This window comes from Drosophila virilis, chromosome 6, assembly GCF_030788295.1.
Source record: "Drosophila virilis strain 15010-1051.87 chromosome 6, Dvir_AGI_RSII-ME, whole genome shotgun sequence".
Classification (NCBI taxonomy): domain Eukaryota; kingdom Metazoa; phylum Arthropoda; class Insecta; order Diptera; family Drosophilidae; genus Drosophila; species Drosophila virilis.
The window spans coordinates 1,734,028-1,752,426 of NC_091548.1; the positions used below are offsets into that span (position 1 = coordinate 1,734,028).

The 18,399-nt window shown below is 35.3% G+C and overlaps 1 long non-coding RNA gene across 2 annotated transcripts; it reads left to right on the forward strand.

Moving 5' to 3' along the window:
• The first annotated feature begins 15,619 nt into the window (after positions 1 to 15,619).
• LOC26531313 (uncharacterized) lies at positions 15,620 to 17,480 on the forward strand. 2 transcript variants are annotated; one of them, XR_001449689.3, is made up of 4 exons: positions 15,620 to 15,724; positions 16,807 to 16,849; positions 16,932 to 16,983; positions 17,035 to 17,480. It is a non-coding gene; the product is annotated as an uncharacterized lncRNA (long non-coding RNA). The 2 variants fall into 2 exon arrangements; XR_004303467.2 differs by having other exon boundaries at positions 16,932 to 17,473.
• The last annotated feature ends 919 nt before the right edge of the window (positions 17,481 to 18,399 follow it).

An 18,399-nucleotide genomic window follows, 5' to 3' on the forward strand; every position in this document is an offset into this window, starting at 1 on the left:
TGCCTGCAACATACATCTTCACCACTTCATTTAACCTCTATTCTATAAATGTGTACGGGTACAGAGTATGAAAAGACTCTATAAATTTAGTCAGTACTATTAACGGTAAATTCCTTACTTGGACTTGTAAATAATCAATTTTTCTTTAAGATTTTGACGCAAAATATGATAATTATATTTTCAATCAATAAAATGAAGAAGAATATCACGGCACAATTTTGCGACAACCATATATAGCAAATCCAGCTCACCCTTCAGTACCCGTCCCCGCCCCTGAACAAAGACCAGTCACATTCGCGCGCATTTTGTGTATGTGTGCCTGTGTGTATGCATGTGTGGCTTATGCCTGTGTATGTGTGGATATGAAAGTGTGCGTAAGGTTTTTATACCATCTGTGCGCGACAGCCACGCCCTCTCAGCGAGTGAAAATTTTGTTAGCGCGTTTTCGTTGGCGAAAAAATCATAGGAAATGGATACGCCTTTTCTTAGAAGGTTTACATTTACACATACACGCATACACAACATATACATACAGCCTTAGACGGAGGGATAAAAATAGTATATACGTTTAAAGAAGTAAGGATGAGTAGGCGATGGATGCAGGCTTCATGCTAAGAAATTGAAAGAAATAGAATACACAAGTTAGAGTTTTAATTTAATTCATTTGTTCGCTCCTTAAAGATTTGGCCAATTCTATAAAAAATAAAACATTAATTGTATGCTATCCGTCACAAGCTACACCAGCCAAAACTGAGTCCTTAACAATTTATAGAAACTGAACACTGAATTAAAAACCAGTTTTTAACATTTATGTTATGTATATATTGTGTATATATATTAAACTCTTTATCCCTTTATTTATTAATAACTGTTTTTTAAAACTTTATCTAACAAAAATAGTATGGTATAAATAGTATTATATATGGTATATATATACATGCAATGGTCACAAAATATAACAGGACTTATGAACATATAATTTCTATTGGTCGCTTATTGTTTGATTTTAATAAAAACAAGTAAGAGGTTCTAGTCGGGAGCTCCCGACTAGGTGATACCCTGAACCCTCTTCTTCCCACATCACATGCATATATATATTTTATTTTAGAAGCTATATGTCAAGTTTGGTGACTGTAGCTCTTATTATTTACCAAAATTGCCCAAAAAACAGGATATCGATATCGATTTTATCGATTGCTTGGAAACGGAGTAAGTTATCGATTATCTAGGAACTAGGAGCATCTACATCTAAAATTTCAAGTCTCCAGCTCTTATAGGTTCTGAGATCCTTGCGTTCATACATACGGGCGGACGGACGAACGGACGGATGGATGGACGGACGAACGGACGTACGGATGGACGGACGGACAGACAGACGGACATGGCTAGATCGACTCGGCTATTGGTGCTGATCAAGAATATATATACTTTATGCGGTCGGGTTTGCTTCCTTCTGCCTGTTGCATACATTTGGATTTTGCACAAATACAATATACCCTTATACCCATTTTTAATGGGTTCAGGGTATACAAATATTAAGTGAATTTCAATACAAGAATTATTTGTCACGAGTTTTAATTCGAGATGCATGATATCGCTATTCAATTTACTATATATTATATATATTATGCTAGTGATTTTCCAAACTAAAATTACATAAGTCAACACACAAACAACGTGCTTTAAACAAAACTCAACTTTCGAATTGATACATGGAATAATCTATTTGATCTTAATTTACGCCTCCAATGTGATAGACATATTTAAAAATTTTATTATGATATTGTATATCCAGTATGCGCTATCGTTAAATACAAAATCATCTATGCAGTAAGGTTCGGAAATATCTTAGCAGTATATTTTATTATGATTTATTAATTTAAAAAAAACACTTTTTCGATACCCTTCGACGCAAACACAATATTCTAATTAAACTTACATATAATGGTTAATAGCTGCAAAATGGAGCATGCTAACTGGGCAGAGCCTTGATTTTGTCAATTTAATGGAGTCTCTTAAAGTCTCTTCAGATGCTGAAAGAGCGCATAGGCCTCTCCAACATACGTGATGACCACAGGTCAACATTTTGAAGCGCGCATGCTCTATGTCGTATTTTCCTCAATTATTCTAGATTGAAAACTGGACACTAGCCCCACACGTTCCAGGATAGGGTTTGAAGGTTGAGGAAAATTAGCTGAGATGAGCTAAGCTGGGCCATTATGCACTCTCTTGCCTAGAGATTGGTCAGTAAAGCTTGCAATGTTTTGGCAAAGCACTTCCGTTAGGGGGCCATGTGACCTTGGCCTTGGCCTCGACTATCGAGCCTATAGCCAGACATATTCGAGTAATGCAACTGCTCTTTCAAGCCATTGCCTTAACACCAGTCTGTATGTCAAATTAATATGCGAATATATGCAACATTTTATTGTGGCTGAGAAAACTTTTCAGAAACATATTGTCAGTTCTAAATGTTGACTTATGGCCTGAGCTATATATATATCAACTCATTTTTTTCCAATTGATCCAATAGAGCTCCTTTTAATATACTGGCCGGTATTCGTCCATCTTTTTCTAATATTTAATTTCGCCTGTTGATAACAAATATATACTTGTTTAACTATAATACAATTATTTAAATACACTTAATTCTGTTTTTACACGGTGTTGATTTAACGTGGTTTGAAAATAAAACATGTAAGAGGTTCTAGTCGGGAGCTCCCGACTAGGGAATAGCCCGAAACCTATTATTCCAACGCGCGAACCCTGAACCCTCTTCTTCCATTGCCCAAAAAACGGTATATCGATATACATTTTTATCGATTTCTTGGAAACGGAGTAAGTTGTCGATTATCGGAAACAAACTCGATATGCGTTAGTACTGGCTCTTATAGGTTCTGAGATCCTTGCGTTCATACATACGGACGGACGAACAGACGGACGAACGGACAGACGGACGAACAGACGGACGGACAGACAGACTAACATAGCCAGATCGACTCGGCTGTTGATGCTGATCAAGAATATATATATATATAATATATATATAATTTAGGCTTACATTTTCTTCTATATTTAATTTTACTGAAATATGTTCACATCACAAATTTAAGTGAATTCTCTTTTTGTGCTTACAAGCAAATTTACTTGTCAGTGCAATAGAAATATGTAAATATTTTGTAAACTAATATATCGAGCTTAGAGTTTAATAACTATTCTTGTGTAAATACACATTATATACGTGATTTAATGAAATATTTTAAAGTTTTTAAAAAATCATTGTTTTTCACAAATTTAATAAGTTTTAGAGATAAGGAACCATACGATTGATGTCTTTTTTTACTCGGTTAATTTAAAAAAAATTTTTTTTTTTTGGAGCTAATCTGTGACAGAATTAGGTGTAAAGTTATTTTTTAAGACTGGTGTAGCATACAAATGAATGCAGGCTATGGGTGTCTTCTTGAGTAGAAAACTCTTAATGTTCTATAAATATACCACTGTAGTTGTTTGCAGTTGTTTGAGACCAAATTGTTAGCAAGGATTTGAAGAACTAAATTAAGCAAGTAAGAGGTTCTAGTCGCGAGCTCCCGACTAGGGGATACCCTGAACCCTCTTTTTCCAACATCAAATTCATATATATATTCTATTTTAGAAGCTTTATGTCAAGTTTGGTGACTACAGCTCTTATTATTTACCAAAATTGTCCAAAAAACAAGATATCGAAATCGTTTTTTTTCGATTTCTTGGAAACGGAATAAGGTACAGAAATTCTTTAAGCTGCTGCCCCATTCAGTTGCGCAGTTGCATATAACTATCGTTTTTTCTTAACCGATCTTTATGAGATTTTCTATAGTATATCCTATTGTACCATGGAATATTTGTGTATACTGAAAAAGTCAATTGCATTTAAATTGTGGCTTAAATTGGTTGCCAATAAAAGTTGGGTTATTAACTTGATTATAGCTCTGTGGTGGTAGCGGGGAGGTGGCGATAGGTATAAAATGAAAGATACTTGACAAATATATAATATTTTAGAGGCAACATATCATGTTTGGTGACTCTAGCTCTTATTATTTACCAAAATTGCCAAAAAAAAAAAACAGGATATCGATATCGATTTTTATCGATTGCTTGGAAACGGAGTAATTTATCGATCATCGGAAACAAACTCGATCTGCGCAGGCACTAGGACTAGCACCTACATCTAATATTTCAAGTCTCTAGCTCTTATAGGCTCTGAGATCCTTGCGTTCATACATACGGACGGACGGACGGACGGACAGACGGACAGACGGACAGACAGACAGACGGACATGGCTAGATCGACTCGGCTATTGGTACTGATCAAGAATATATATACTTTATGGGGTCGGAGATGCTTCCTTCTGCCTGTTACATACATTTACATTTTGCACAAATGGTTTAAAGGGTTCAGAGTATAATAAAAGTTATTTTAAATAATTCAGTATATTATATTAAATATTCAATTACGCTTCGGAAGAGTAGAAAGTTCAAAAAAGAGTGTTCTTTATAACTTTGATCTCCATTATTATGGGTTTGGAGACGTATAAGCCAACTTGTGAGAATCCAAAAAAAAATATCCGAAAAAAGGTAAAGATGCAATCAAAAGACGCACAGACAGGGGTTGGTCAAGCACCCCTTAACGGACGCAAACAGGACAGAGGTCAGTGGTTTTCTGTAGTTAGTTGTCATTTTGTACCCAAGAAATTCGTTTGAATTGTGAGAAAATTTTGTGGATAGACTGGTTTGATCATCTTCTAAACAAATATAGTGTAATGAAATTTTTTAAACTGGCTTATTTTCTCACCGTTTTTGCAAGAATAATTGCTCAAGCCTTTTAATAGTAAACGTGTGTTTGGGGGAAAAAAGTACATGACATTAAGAAAAAACTGTTATAGTTGCTTCTTCTCTTATAATGAGAAAATAATTATTTTTAAATATATAATACAGTTTTCTTTGTAAACAGAACATTGCTCATACTATGTTCTTACTTTTTTTTAAAATGCTTGGCAGATCAACGATTAAAAGTTGTTCATCTGCTTATTTCTTTATTGAAAGATTGTAATCGATTTAATATCTGCCCACATTTGTAGTTGCATTTATAATTTTTAAATAAGACTTTTTTTCCAGTTTCCGCATGTGAAAATAATTAAAGCTGCCCGTACTACCTTAAACTCCACGTCTATTTTAAAATATATCATCTTTCCAATAAAGACCAAAAGTTTGTATTAACGATTTCCGCTAATGTTTATCAATTCAACACATCATATAAATATATATAGCCTCTAAATTAAAAAGTGATATTTAATTAAAAGGTGCGATAGCTACTACTAAAACTTTAAGAAATCTATCAAAACACAGCAACTTAGAGGAAAACTAAAAGCCTATATGTGCGTAGTGCATTGCAGCAATTAGAATAAAGGTGAAGACGATGGAGCTTAAGGAAACACGAAGCGTAGACGGGAGCAAATTTTCTGCGACCGCGTCGTACTCGTATCTAGTCGCGTGAAGAAGGCAAAATCGCATCATTTGAAAATATATTCACTGCGAGCCGCCAATAGGCACGTTGCGCTGCGTTTCGCGGGTTCTCGCCATTGGTGCACTTTATTTTCAGTATTTACACATTATTCCTTTTTCCAGTGACTATTTTACACATAAATTACCTTCCTACATGTATGTTAGTGTGCAGAACATCTTTATGTATAAAATTGAATGACGTGGTGAAATTGTTCGCGATAAAAATTATAAATAAAAGATTTTAGTAAGTTGTTTGGGTAATCGTTTCATATATGCATATGCAAATATGTTAATATATATATGTATAACTGTATATATGCATATATGCATTCATGTATACATATGCATATGCAAATATGTAAATATATATATGTATAACTGTATATATGCATATATGTATACATTCTGTTTCTTTTATATAACCTTAGGAATAATCTATTATAAATAAAATAGATATATAATGTTTTGTTTGGGAACCTTTCCATTTTATAATTGATTGTTTCGCTGACTCTAGGTCCGAGGTTTTTTTATTCTAGACAAAAATGATGATAAAATGCAATTTTGTATGAATTTAACCAATATATTTCGGCTGCACTTCGACAACCGTCTTCGAACAAAAAACAATTAACATTAAGATATATCAAATTGTTATAATGGTTATAGGTTGAAAAGTTTCAACCTCCACGTCAAAGAGCGCAGTCGTATGAAGCAATGTATGCTATTTAAATTGATTAAGTAATTGTTTTAATTTTATTTAATGTACCTTAATGTTAATTTTTTGTACCCTGAAACCATTGAAAATGGGTAAAAAGGGTACATTGTATTTATGCAAAATATTAATGTATGTAACAGGCAGAAGGAAGCATGTCCAACCCCATAATGTAAATATGTTCTTGATCAGCATCAATAACCGAGTCGATCTAGCCATGGCCGTCTGTCTGTCCGTCCGTCTGCCCGTATGTATGAGCGCAAGGATATCAGAACCTATTAGAGCTAGAGACTTGAAATTTTAATTGTAGTGCCTGCGCAGATCGGGTTTATTTCCGATAATCGATAACTTACTTAGCTTCCAATCAATCTATAAAAATCGATATCGACATTCTGTTTTTTGAGCAAATTATGTAAATATTAACCAAACTTGATATGTTGCTTATAAAATATTATATATTAAGTATCTTTCATTTTATACCTATTATATGTAACTGTGCGAGTGGATAGGGCAGCTAGCGAATACTTCAAGAATTTTTTCTGTATACATGTTCACACACACACATTCATGCGCGTCTGCTTCGCATTCTATCGCATTCTAATGGCATGGTAATTGCGAGTTTTTTCTGTTCTGCTATTTGAATTCGTTTTTTTCTTCTCATTAATACTTAACTATTAGTGTGGCTGCTAAGTAGCGAAATAGCAAGTGGTGCGGTCTGTCGCGAATTCGAGCCCTACCGGGAAAAGTTTTTTTTTTTGAGTAGAGTCAACAACAAGTTATTAAACTTTATTTACGCATTCAGAAAAGATTTTTTTAATTATTTTCAATATTATTTAGACATATAGTGCCGCCATAGCTTTTCGAGACTGATCCATCGGAATGTATTTATTTTATAATCTATTCAACAGCAGCTTACAAGGTATATGAATCTTCTATTCTATTTTAATATGCTTACAAATTAGTACTTAGACAACGCCACGAAGCAACATCAAGTTTTCAAGTTTGTTATTTTAAATAAATGTAGATGAAGATGTATGTTAAGATGTGACTTTAGGAAGTTCCACCCGCAAGTGTGAAAAAACGCAAACCCCTACTATGAAGCTTTCTGACTTACCATTTAGAAAATCTATTCATCCTTGGTGGATTTAGTGGAATAATTTTCAGTTTCATTTCATTTCGAATCATTTTAATGAAAATTCATTGCATACGCGCTTAAAACTTTTCGCAGAGTGCAAGCTTCCTCGGTGGAAAATGCTGATCAATTACTTTTGTACCAGGTCTTAAGTTTCAGAAGTCTTTCACACCGTTTCACACTTTTCGAACTATCATCTATTGGTGGCCCATCGGTAGTTTAATACCTCTAGTACGGGGTATATTCTAGCGGTCAATTTTGACTACATCACTCTTTTTTTTTTCAATGAAAAGCCTATATGATTTTTTAATTAAATAAATAATAATATTCATCTTTTCGCTACCGCTTAAGTACAAAATGTGGCCGTGGTTGCTATGTACGATTTTAGTTACGTATACGTAACAGTCGGTACAGTCCCGCACCAGAAGCTAATATTGAGCAGCAGCTCTTGCCTTGTTCTCGCTCGCACTTTTGTTTATTCGCTTGATTCGTCTCTTAAAAATGTTAGCAAAAGTTTTCTTCGTTCGTCTTGTTTCATTTTAGAGACCCACGCATACACTTAAGCTATTTAATTAATTCCCTTATATGTGTATACTCGAATATGCTCATATTTATGTATACAATTTCTTTACTCTTCCTTGATGGCGCGGTAGCGGCGTAGCCACAGTCACAATCTTGGCGTCTGCCTCGCGGGTTTTCGCTCATTATGTTCTACAAAATGTACTAACACAGATGCAGACGCCGACAGAAACTTCCGTACACACACATACACACGCGCATTTATATACACAGACACCCCCAATATATATAGCATGAACATCTTAAGGCAGCGGTAGCGGCATCGGCTGCCTACATTGTCGACAGCGCAGTCTGATTGGTCGTTATAACTCGCGCTGCTTTTGCGCCGCGCCTAGAGGCCACGAGAAACCCCACAGACAAGCGCGCAGCAGAGCGGCTGCAAGTATGATGGGCGAGTGCACCCTATGCATGTGTTAGGGTGTAATTTCTAGAGCAACAAAGCACATTGCAGCCTTTTTTAAGCTCGCGAAAAAGTTTACAAACTTAAGTTTAAAATGAATTTCTACACAGGATATATACATACTCACATGCCTGAACGCTATCACACGGTTTTATACCCTGTACCCATTTTAATCAGTACAAAGTAAGATGACATTCGCTGAACCACGCACCAAGGTGTCGTCACAAACATTCTACCATAGTTATAATTTGCCGCACACGTATATTAAATCACACATTTATACACACTCAAGCGCTTGCTGCGCAGCCTACGATGCGGCTGCGCTACTTTTTTAAAGCATAAATATGGCATCCACATGCCTGAAAATATGACAGGAGAGTCATCTTAAATTCTGGTTTTGTATATACTATTCAAGAGTTGAGAGAGAGTTGTTGTGCCTATCTTTTATATCGATATCATGGAAACATGGCAAGCTATTGATGTTTTAAAAAGAACTGTGCGGGCACTAGGAGAACGGTCAAAGTTTCTACCTTTTATGGTTTCCGAGAAATACGCGTTCCTTCAGACAATGCCAAATCAACTTGGTTATTAATGCTGAGTAAGAATAAATAAATATTATTGGGTCAGAGATGGTTCCTTTCTGCCTGTTACATATACCAATATACAAGCAATATAATTTATCATATACCCTTTTTAACCATTTTCAATTAAATAAGGGTATAACAACAAGTCAAGAGTGCTCTAGTCTGGAGTTTCCTGAAGTCAGCGCCTAGCTGCCGTTGCATACTAGCTTGCTTGTATACATATGCACGCCTAAAGCAGCGGACTCTATGTTCTTCCCTTTGCATCACAGTGTGTATGAAAAATGCATTCCTAATTAATATTCATGTTTATAATCTGATCTTTATAACATTGGCAGGGTTTAAAGCCAACTAAAGCGCAAGGCCCTAACTTTTAATCATTTCTGAATTATGCTTAAAAACATATATTAAAACTTGTATACGTATCGATATTATGAAAATGTTTAGCATATGCAAAAATATATTTAAAACTTAAAGCTCTAAATTTTTCTGCCTATTACATAACCTTCTTACCCAAAGACCTAACGAAACAAGCAATCTGAACATTAAAGATATATTCATGAATGCTTGAAAAACTTCTAAATTGACCCCTCTTCAAACCAGCTAAAATTTTCTTTCAATTGTATACGAATCTATATTTATAATTTAGTTCTTTAACACTTTGAGCATAAAGACTTATTAGAATACCAGTTTTGAGCGCACTAGAATGAAATTTTAATGTGTCAAATAGAATATTTTTGTCTGTGTAAAATAAAAATGCAACAGCAATGATAATATTTTCACATTTTTAAACAAAACTAGAGAATGTTAAACTTTATAGATATTACTGTATATAAATATTATTCATGTGGTTCCAAAACCGCAGGACGGTAATTCACATCGAGTCGTCATAACGGCCGCATTGATTCTTCTGCGCCGCCTGGCGAATCTGTCAACTGAGATATAATTTGTTGTTTATCGATGTGTTTTTAGAGTTTAATCCCTTTTAACTTAGTGACGAAGTCCATAGACAAAGACAAAAATTGAAAAAAATTTTACTAACTCTACATCTATTACTCTTTTTTTCCAAGCCTAAATGTATGCTTTAATATTTTGTGCAACATTTGGGACAACTGCTGCCTCTCTTTCTCAGACGTTATATGCTAGGTGGCGCCACTGTTTATGACTTTAATGTTGCTCCTGCCATCTATCGGTATATGTTTGCTGAAAAGGATATATTAAGGTATTTATATGAAAGGGTAATTTTCTCGTTATTGGGAGTACGCTCTTAGGTACATTACTTTCTATATTCTCTTTTTTCTGATTTACTAATGTCCAAGGAAATTTTCTCTTTTCCCCTCACTGACAATCCGAGGTGTTCAGGAGAAGATGGGAAATCTGAAAGCTCGCGAAAAAATGTATGTTAATATAGTTACAATCAAGTATGTATGTGTAACACTGCAACGGATAATTTACTATACTCTTCCAGAGGTTATTGTAGTTTTATCATGAAATTTGTAACGGGTTGAAAGCACATTACCGACACATCAAAAAAAAAAAACCTTTAAAAATTGAAGCTATCCGAAAAAATGGAGCAAATAAAGGTTTCGCCATACTCTGTTCGCGCTGCAATAACAGCTTCAAATGCAAGGCAAAAACCCTATGGAGACAGATATGAGAATGCCAGCCGATATCCAATGAACGAAAATAAATTTTTCAACAAGAACATTATTCCTTCTTACCCATATTCAATAGATTCAGGGCTTAAATATTGAAAACGTCTCAAAAAGTTTGGTCTTAGTCAAACCATTTTTTATATAACTATATTTTTGTTTGGGTTAGGGCTTATTTTTGTTGGTCGGTATTGATATTATGGGCTTTAACTGGCTTGAACTAAAACCGGCTTAGAACATTGCTTATATTTACAATTACACTTAGTACAAGGCGTCTGTTGCGCAAGCTACGTGTTTTAATTTAGCGACTGCTGTTCTTCCTCTCTAACTTATACACACTTAGAAATAGTTTATTTAATTACTACTATGTATATTTTCCGAGAGTTTCACGGTCGTTTTAGGGAGAACAGGAGGAAGTCTAAAAAAATGTAAATAAATTAATTATACGAAATTTGATCGTACCTGACGCACGAAAATCCCGGCTGTAAAAATTATCTACTCAGCTCGTCCAGCAGATAAATAGAATGTGTTCGTACTAGGGACCGTAACTGTTATAAGTTTTAAAATACATTTTTTTATATAATATATATAGATTAGACAATAATTTTACGCCTATTTCCCGCTCGTGAGAAATTTAACCTTACATGTTCTATCTCTATCTTACACGTCATATTTTATATTACACAGCTATTAAATAATATCAACAGCAAAATCTTTAGTAACATTAGGTCTGTGACATTCCAAAGCCGACAATGACACATGACGATATCGAATTTCCTGATTCAGTAAAGATTTTTAAATATTATCTTATCTTACACACAATTACGCATTTGTAATAAAAACTAAAATTAATTATTTCTATTTCTTGTACTATTAAGAGCTGGTAGATTAAGAAGAATTTTTTTCCTATAATTTTTGTGTATTGACCCGACTTCGCTCTCGACGTCGTCCTCGCTTGGTTTGTAAAAAAGCTAAAAAGAATTTAAATAAATAAGAAAACCAACCACCAGCGACGACAGCTCCATTGCTAGGTTAGATACAAAGCACAATTCGCTTCGTAAGGAGAGCAATTTAACATCTTCCCACCGCCAAACCCACTCTGTCAAAACTCAATCCAGAACGGCCGACAGTGGTTCAGAGTCAACTGACTCCATACCGTCGACAGCGCAAAAAAGGCAGAGGCCAGCTTGGAAGCCAAAGAAAAATTGGTGTTTCACTGCGTTATGGCCGAACGCCATCGACGAGCTGCTCTGAACTGCGCCGAAAGGATCTTAGGCTGGGCGTCAACGATAGTGGGTTTAAGAGAAGGAGGTACAGAAGGCGTCGTTCGTAGTCACAGGCGTCATCATCATCGTCATCATCATCATCAATATTTGAATTTAAAATTTCTTATTTTGCAAACGCGCGCCATATTTATTTCTTCTTTTGATTTTTCTTGCTTCCCTTCTTGTCACTTTTTGTGCGTTCCAGTTTTAGGCGGTCGGTCGGTTTTTAGATGCATCCCGCGTCCTGCGCATACCGACCACTACCACCCACCACCTACATCGTCGTTTTGTTTTATTACACAAGCATTTTCAACCATTAATAGCCGTGGGGCATTAAATTTTTAAATCACCCGCTTCGGCCGGGCCAGGGTGGTGGTACGATGGAAATGACTATGGCGATGGCGATGGCAGTACTGAAATTAATGGTGTGGGCTGGAACAAGAAATTGGGGTATAGGACAGCGGGCCGCACAAATTCAATAGCAATGGTGTAACAAGTACAGTCACGCAGAAAAAGCAAGCTATATGTTTGTCACTCTGTGAAAAGAAAGCTAAATTTGGGGATAGCTTTATGTGTAATCATAAAATGGACCAAACACAGTCATGAAACAAAATTCCCTGTCCAAAAATTGTTCAACGCACATACTGAAATTAATACTCTTATACTAAACGGATATAACTAGTGAGTCTATTGACCTGTTCTTATATTGAATGCGGGTAAAAGGGTATATTGTCTTTGTGCAAAATCCAAATGTATGTAACAGGCAGTAGGAAGCATCTCCGACCCCATAAAGTATGTATATTCTTGATCAGCAGATATAACCGAGTCGATCTAGCCATGTCCGTCTGTTTGTCTGTCCGCCTGTCCGTATGTATGAACGCAAGGATCTTAGAACCTGTTAGAGATAGAGACTTGAAATTGTATATGTAGGTGCTCCTAGTGCCTGCGCAGATCGAGTTTGTTTCCGATAATCGATAACTTACTCCGTTTCTAAACAATCGATACAAATCGATATCGATATTCTGCTTTTTAGGCGATGGTAGACCACGCGTCTTTTTATATGTAAAGGCTACAAACATTGAAACAAGCTACAACATTTTTCGACTAAGGCCCAATATTCAACTCAATCCTTAAATTGTTTTATTTTAATTTTAGTTAAATATTTTGTTTTATTTTAAAATAACCCAAACATCAGGTCCCTTTAAAAGTGTATTGAGTATTTTAAGGAACATCCTGAACCTTCCAAGACCTTCCTTCCTGAACCTTCCAAACCTATAAACAGCACGCGCTTTGCGCTAAGTTAATCTACCTTAAAAATTATATATAACAAATTAAAAAAAAAATACATACGACTGCTATGCGTAAATTTTGACCGAAAAGAAGATCACTCAATATTTATTTCAATTACAATTAATTTATTTGCAGTTCTATTTATAAAGCAAGTAAGAGGTTCCAGTAGCGAGCTCCCGACTAGGGGATACCCTGAACCCTCTTCTTCCAACATCAAATGCATATATATATTCTATTTTCGAAGCTATATGTCAAGTTTGGGGACTCTTGCTCTTATTATTTACCAAAATTACCCAAAAAACATAATATTGATCTAGATTTTTATCGATTGCTTGGAAACTGAGTAAGTTATCGATTATCGGAAACAAACTCGATCTGCGCAGGCACTAGGAGCACCTCCATCTAAAATTTCAGTCTCTAGCTCTTATAGGTTCTGAGATCCTTGCGTTCATACATACGGACGGACGGACGGACGGACGGACGGACAGACAGACGGACAAGGCTAGATCGACTCGGTTATTGGTGCTGATCAAGAATATATATACTTTATGGGGTCGGAGATACTTCCCTCTGCCTGTTACATACATTTGGCTTTTGCACAAATACAATATATATATTTATATGTTATACCCATTTTTAATGGGCTCAGGTATAATTAGAACGTCTGCATAAATAAATGCAACGAGATTTATTAATATCACTACACGACTTTTTCAACGAAATTTTGTTTCTTAACCGAATTTGATGATATTTTTTGAATATTCGTTGGTGTTTGAAATTCGAATTTTTATTTAGCTGATATTGATGCTTGGGTCAGTATTAAAACAAGTAAGAGTTTCTAGTCGGGAGCTCCCGACTAGGAGATACCCTGAACCCTCTTCCTTCAACATCAAATGCATATATATATTTTATTTTAGAAGCTATATGTCAAGTTTGGTGACTCTAGCTCTTATTATTTACCAAAATTGCCAAAAAAAAACAGGATATCGATATCGATTACTTGAAAACGGAGTAAGTTATCGATTATCGGAAATAAACCCTATCTGCGCGGGAACTAGGAGCACCTACATCTAAAATTTCAAGTCTCTAGCTCTTATAGGTTCTGAGATCCTTGCGTTCATACATACGGACGGACGGACGGACGGACAGACAGACGGACATGGCTAGATCAACTCGTCTATTAATGCTGATCAAGAATATATATACTTTATGAGGTCGGAGATGCTTCCTTCTGCCTGTTACACACTTTTGGATTTCGCACAAATACAATATACCCTTATACCCATTTTTAATGGGTTCAGGGTATAAAAAGGAAATATACTTAATCTGTGTTTATTAGAGAAGCAAGGTTTCAAATTTTTGACTCCAGCTCTAAAACATGAGAAATGTTCTCAAAAACGACGTAGACAGACCTCTAAAAAGTTTTAAAATAAAAATGCTTTCAAACTTAAAGTCGAGTTTGCATAAATACAATAGCTATAACTAATCTAAATATTTTTTGCTTCGCAATATTTGCCTGCCTCACCAAATAAGCACGTATTTATACATGCACACATTTATGTAAATCAATATTAGCTGAGGTACTGGGCACCCTTCGAGACATTTAAACCCCTCGGTTAACCCTCCACATAAGCAAGCAAATGGATTGCTTTGCAATTTAAGCAAGATGTGAGGAATTCTTTGAAGTAGCTGCGTTGCCTGTTAACTTGGTGTTGGTGACCGACCGGACATTTCTGGCCCACTGGGCGGCCAAAGGCAACGGCAAGGCAAGGGCACACCTGGAAAACTGGTTTTCTCACGATTTCCCATGGTAACTGTCATCGTGTTCATAGTTGGACCGGTATAAGGCAGGAATTGGGGTAGGGTATGCTTACGCGAAGGACAACGACAGGACATTAGGTTCCGATGCGGAAAAAACTGCCGCGGCAAGTATTTAAATTAGTTTTGCCACATTACATGTCAGTAGAGGCCACTGCATAATACTTTGGCTCAGCAGACTATTGAAAAGTACGATCGAAGGGGGTTGGCATTGGAGTTGTCCTGTTCGGCCCTGCATAGGTCAGTTGTAGGCAGTCATTTAAATTTGCATACTATCGGCCTCCGATGGATGAGAGACGTGGCCGTGGCCGAGGACGAGGCCGATTGCCTATTGCCTAAAACAAACTGGTCAAACCGGTCGGATCAAATACTGCATATGCGTATTCGAGTAAATTCGAGTGCCGGCCACTGGTTCTCAAAGTATTTCAATTTTTAGAGACCCTTTCCATTTAAATGCTTCATTGTTGTGACTCCTCAGTAACCCTGACAAGCCCATCCATTACACTGTAGAGAGTGCGAGAGCGTTTTCTCGTCTCATCATCCTCGCATGACACACATGCGACGTCGGTTGAGCATGTGTAAGCGAATGTAAGCAGAATATAAGCAATGTGGATTTTGACTGAAAGCAAAAACATTGTGTAACCGCTATTTGACCAAGCGATTCATTCTGATTTCAACACTGAAGTCGAACATATGTAAAAAGCTGAAGCTCTGAGCTTTACAAGTGAACGCAAGAAAAAACGAAAAACACTGTGCAACAACTGTATGTTAATAGAAAATACAAATTGTTAGATCATAAATATATATTTATAAATAAACAAATACATAAATTTCTACATGGATATAAAAAAAATTGTGATTCGTTTGTGCATACATATATAACGAGATAAATCTCGAAATGAAAAAAAAGTTGGACATAATATATTCCAATATATTGTGATTCATAATACGCATGGGAGAAAATATCTCCTAGCTGTCTAATTTTCATAAATATTCAACATTCGATTAACATATATCAATTAAATTTAAAAAATGTTTAATTAGAGATATTTTTTAGAAAAAAAAATACCAACATTTTATTTTGTTGAGACAGTTAATTTTAAATGTGGAACAATATTTATATAATAGCGATTTTCCTACTTAGGAAAAACAAATTGTTAAGTGAATTTTAATCATATTATGCATAGATCCCCCTCTTTGTTGCAGTCTGTAATTTTTTGAGTGCATTTTGTATATAAGTCAAAGTTATTAAAAGACTGCAATAGAAGCAGTTAAATGATTAAAGCAGGTAAAGCTATGTATAGTATCTTTATAACATCTTAATGGCTATTATGGGTTTGTGGTTCAAAAGTAGAGATTTGAACATTATCATAAATTAACTTTATCATTATTTAAGCTTATTTTTTTGTTGGTTGTTTGTCCAAACTTTATACATTTTGTAGTTTATAAATATGGCATTTAAGAGTGTATTTGGCTTTTGAAATTTTGGCGATAGCGGAGGATGAATCCTACTAATGTAAAGTATTTTATAAAGTCCCTTCTGTATGATTAGTCATACAAAATTGCTCATTGAGAAAAAGCCATTTAAGAATTACAATACTATTATTCTATTTACTGATGATAGTTTTAGATTTTTAAATTAAGACATTTAAAATGAAAGCTGATCATTTTATTGCTCATTTCTGTACTTGTAAAAATAATTCTCAATTAAATACACTAGAATGCATTATTTAGAAAAAGCCCTCACACAGTTTTTAGTTACGCAACTTTCTTTTGTGAGGACCTTTTAAAAATAAAAAAAAGACTAGCATACATTTATTTTACGATTTCTACCATTTTTTATAGAAAATTCTCTACATCAAAATGCTTGTGTAGCTATAGCTATTGGGTAAGCAATTACAGCGATTGTTTCATTTTTCTTGTTGCTTGTATTTTTTCTTTTTCAAATTACCAAACTCTGGATAATGAAGAGGGTGCACAGCGAAATGGGCGCTTCACAATTATATTTGTGTACATACTTATGTATGTATTTTTGTCAGTCCTTCGCTCGGCCAACCATCTTGTTTCTTCCAGAGTACGAATACTCACCACCAGAAGAAGAGGCAGGCAGAAGCAGCAACAAAAGGAACACCATTCCAACGCCCCTGCCAAGGCCATCGCCCGAGTCCGAGTCAACGTCTGATAGCTGCGCACGACCATTCGGTTGCTCGTAAACCATTAACAAAAGAGTGAGGGTGGCAAATAAAAAGCAATGGCGGGGGTGCGGAACAGAAAGAGGGACTGAGCCGTCATGTTGATGCCCATACAGGCATGACTACTTTAGGAATCTGAATACTATTTTTAAAATATCGACCCACAGTCATTTACATATGCACACGCATTTATGAATAAAGAAAAATGCATTTTCTGCCCATAGTCCACTGACTATTCCTTTTACCTATTGTTGTGAGAGAAAAAATATAATAAAAATAAACAAATATATAAATATAACAAGCATAAAATATTCAAACCGATAAATCAATAAATTCGGCACTGTACGTTTGCCTATCTTTCTGTCTATCTATCTGTATGAAAGCGTGATCTCAGAAACTATGAGAATTAGATGCATCAAGTGTTTATGTAGTTACCGATAATTCACCCCGCCCCTTTAAATTAATAGTATTTCTGTCTGTTTTTCATAGCATACTCAGTTATTTTTGTGTATTCGTTCAAATATTGCATGCATTTATTAAGAAAAGTAAGGTTTTCTAAAATCTGTTCTTTCGGATTGTTTTAATTCAATATCGCAACGCAAAAGCAGATAATGAATATCCTCTAATATAAATATGATTAAATGTTTCTAAATGTATCTACTCATCACAACTATGTCTATATATAAAACTGTTTGTCCTGTTGATTGATTGGTGATAAACACACAGACCAAACCGTAAGAGCTAGGAATCTGAAATTTTCACTGTAGTTGCCCTACGAAAAAATCGCGAAAAACATTTGTATGAAACTTTTTTGCTTGCCATCCGATCGTCCTTAAACTCAATTAGAAAGATCTTTATTATAATTTATTTGAGGGGTGTTTCACAATTTTCCAAAAATGTATTCCCTTTCGGTGGAAATGGGAGTCAAAGATTTGGTGAGTGCCCTTAAACTCTTTTCCATGGATCTACATAAAAAACAAGTAGGAGGTTTTAGTCGAGAGCTCCCGACTAGGGGATACCCTGAACCCTCTTTTTCCAACATTAAATGCATATATATATTCTATTTTAGAAGCTATATATCAAGTTTGGGGACACTAGCTCTTATTTTTTACCAAAATTGCCCAAAAAACAGGATATCGATATCGATTTTATCTATTGCCTGTAAACGGAATAAGTTATCGATTATTGGAAACAAACTCGATCTGCGCAGGCACTAGGAGCACCTACATCTAAAATTTCAAGTCTC